The 3,749-nt window shown below is 39.5% G+C and overlaps 1 pseudogene; it reads right to left on the reverse strand.

Moving 5' to 3' along the window:
* Nucleotides 1–1,700: 1,700 nt before the first annotated feature.
* On the reverse strand, nucleotides 1,701–2,523 carry LOC108349195 (60S ribosomal protein L7a pseudogene; annotated as a pseudogene).
* Nucleotides 2,524–3,749: the final 1,226 nt, after the last annotated feature.

Genomic DNA, 3,749 nt, shown 5'->3' on the forward strand with positions numbered 1-3,749 from the left:
TCTCAGGGCCAACATCCCCCTAACCTCTCCCCTTCCCCTTCTATATGGGTGTTCCCCTCCCCATTATCCCCCCATTACCACCCACCCACCAAGAACCCCGATCACTGGGGGTTCAGTCTTGGCAGGACCAAGGGCTTCCCCTTCCACTGGTGCTCTTACTAGGCTATTCATTGCTACCTATGAGGATGGAGCCCAGGGTCAGTACAAGTATAGTCTTTGGGTAGTAGCTTAGTCCCTGGAAGCTCTGGTTGGTTGGCACTGTTTGAACCCTATTTTTAATAGGGTTATTTGTCTCCCTGCTTTCTAACCTCTTGAGTTCTTTGTATATTTTTAATTAAGCCCTCTATCAGTTGTAGGATTGGTAAAGATGTTTTTACCAATCTGTTGGTTGTCATTTTGTCCTAGCAACAGTGTCCTTTGCCTTACAGAAGCTTTGCAGTTTTATGAGATCCCATTTGTTGATTCTTGATCTTAGAGCATAAGCCATTGGTGTTTTGTTCAGGAAATTTTCTCCAGTGCCCATGTGTTTGAGATTCTTCCCCAATATTTCTTCTATTAGTTTGAGTGTATTTGGTTTGATGTGGAGGTCATTGATCCACTTGGACTTAAGCTTTGTACAGGGTGATAAGCATGGATCGACCTGCATTCTTCTACATGTTGACCTCCAGTTGAACCAGCACCATTTGCTAAAAATGCTACCTTTTTTCCATTGGGTGGTTTTGGCTCCTTTGTCAAAAATCAAGTGACCATAGGTGTGTGGGTTCATTTCTGGGTCTTCAATTCTATTCCACTGGTCTATCTGCCTGTCTCTGTACCAATACCATGCAGTTTTTTATCACTACTGCTCTGTAATACTGCTTGAATTCGGGGATAGTGATTCCCCCTGAAGTCCTTTTATTGTTGAGGATAGTTTTAGCTATCCTGGGTTTTTTGTTATTCCAGATGAATTTGCAAATTGTTCTGTCTAACTCTGTGAAGAATTGGCTTGTGATTTTGATGGAGATTGCATTGAATCTGTAGATTGCTTTTGGCAAAATGGCCATTTTTACTATATTAATCCTGCCAATACATGAGCATGGGAGATCTTTCCATCTTCTGAGATCTTCTTCTATTTCTTTCTTCAGAGAATTGAAGTTCTTATCATACAGATCTTTTAGTTGCTTGGTTATAGTCACACCGAGGTATTTTATAGTATTTGGGACTCTTATGAAAGGTGTCGTTTCCCTAATTTCTTTCTCAGCTTGTTTCTCTTTTGTGTAAAAGAAGGCTACTGATTTATTTGGGTTAATTTTATAACCAGCCACTTTGCTGAAGTTGTTTATCAGCTTTAGTAGTTCTCTGGTGGAACTTTTGGGATCACTTAAATATACTATCATATCATCTGCTAATAGTGATACTTTTACTTCTTCCTTTCCAATCTGTCGTCCTTTGATCTCCTTTCATTGTCTGATTGCTCTGGCTAGAACCTCGAGAACTATATTGAATAAGTAGGGCTAGAGTGGGCAGCCTTGTCTAGTCCCTGATTTTAGTGGGATTGCTTCAAGTTTCTCTCAGAAAATGATTATTTCTATTCTTTCACATCATTAGATCACTCGAAATATACCCTGAATGTCACTTGTAATTATATTTCTAAAGAAAATATTATTATTATTTTTTTAATTTTGTAATTGTATTTATTTACAGAAAACTTAAGTGTACATTTAAGCCAGCTTAGTGGCGAGTTCTTTAGCCTTTGCCTTTTCCAGCTTAGCAATGCGAGCCACAGACTTAGGACCCAGGACGTTGCCTCCCCAGTGGCGGCGGATCTCGTCATATCTGTCATTATAATTGGTCCTAATAGCTTCCACCAGCTTAACCAGAGCACCCTTGTCTTCCGAGTTAACCTGTGTGAAGGCAAGAGTGGTGCATGTCTTCCTGTGGACCAGGCGCCCCAGCCTGGCCTTTCCCTTGATGATGCAGCAGGGCACCCCCATCTTTCGACACAGGGCAGGCAGGAAAACCACCAGCTCAATGGGGTTTACATCATGGGCAATCACCACCAGCTGAACCTTCTTGTTCTCCACCAAGGTGGTGACTGTATTGACCCCTGCTCGGAGGACAGGTGGTCTCTCAGTTGGGAGGTCCCGTCTGTCAGCAGCTTTCTTCTTAGCACCAGCCAGCAGCCTTTGCTTCTTCTCCTGCTTTGTCTCTGGCCTGTACTTGTGGGCAAGCTTAAGCAGCTGAGTCGCTGTTTGCCTGTCCAGGGCCTGGGTGAACTGGTTGATGGCAGGAGGTACTTTGAGCCGCTTATAGAGGATGGCTCTTTGCCGCTGCAGCCTGAAGTAGCGGGGCTATTTGACAAAGCCCGTGAGATCTCTTTTGGGCTGGATGTCCTGCCCAGTGCCGAAGTTCTTAGGCCTTTTCTCAAACAAAGGATTGACCACCTTTTTGGCCTTTTGTTTCTTGACCACGGCGGGGGCCGGGGCCACCTTCTTCCCCTTGGCCTTCTTTCCTTTGGGCATCTTGCTCGGCTGGAGGAGAGAGGAGAAAATATTATTATTAACTAGAATCATTATGGCATATATTCGATGTCCAGATTTATTCAGCCGATATAAGCACAAATTTGTACCCTTTGACTAATATTTCCACATTTTTATTTACTTCAATTATATACTCTTCCATTCTTGCTAAAAATTAAATTATATATTCTTTTTATAACTGAAATCATGGAATTTTTTTCCTTCTATGTTTTGGTATCTTTCTTAATTAAATACATTTCAAGTTCATCTCATTTGTCATTACAACAGAACTCCATTATTTTTAAAGCTAAAAACATTTCTTTTCCTTTGTATCTTAATTTCTTAACCTTTTCATCCATGAATAAAAATGTTACTTCTGTATGTTGCAGATAATTCTGCAAAAACATGGGAGAAAATAGAGTTCTTCCAAAGGACTTATATCAGGTTTTTTTTCTGTCACAGTGACAAAATACTTGAGAAAATAAACTTACAAGCAAACAATGTTTATTTTGAATCATGCATTGCAGTGCATGATTGCTTTGATACCTTTTAAATAGTTATTTTAATTAATATTTTGAGAATTTGGCAAAATGTGTTTTGAGAACTCCCATGAATTCCTTTCAGATGCAAACCCCTTCCATACTGGCCCAACTTCATATTTTTGTCTTTATAAATCTGTCAAAACCAATTTTTTTGCCCATATAATCTTTGGCATGTGGCCTTCCATTGGAATGTGTTAATATGCCAGGAAATATATTTTTTATATTTCAGTCAAATTTTTAATAAAAATAAATGTTTCCATATACTATATTTTGATATGATTTTCCTTTCTCCAATTACTCCAAGATATTCCCCTACTTCCCTATACATATAAATCTACACTCCTGCCTTCTCTCTCGTTTTAGAATCTAGTCATCTAAAAATAATAATGATAAAATAAAATTAAGTAAAATAAACACAGAGAACACACACTCTTAAAGAAAACTGAGTCTCCCTGCAGCTGTAAGTTGCCAAAGTCTTTTTGACTAGGGGTGTTACTTCATGCTCACTGCTTTTCTCTATGTTGCAATTTGGGTTGACTTGGGCTTGCATACGTTTTGTGCATGCTGATATAATTCTTGCGAGTTCAGGAATCTTCTCTATTGTCTTTGAACTAATTTTTACCTTGCAGTCATTTATACCTCTGGTTTTTAAACTCTTTCTTCTACTTCTTCCAGAGTGATTGCTGAACTTTGTAAGGATGGGACATGA

Source organism: Rattus norvegicus, chromosome X, assembly GCF_021556685.1.
Source record: "Rattus norvegicus strain SHRSP/BbbUtx chromosome X, alternate assembly SHRSP_T2T, whole genome shotgun sequence".
Taxonomy (NCBI): Eukaryota; Metazoa; Chordata; class Mammalia; order Rodentia; family Muridae; genus Rattus; species Rattus norvegicus.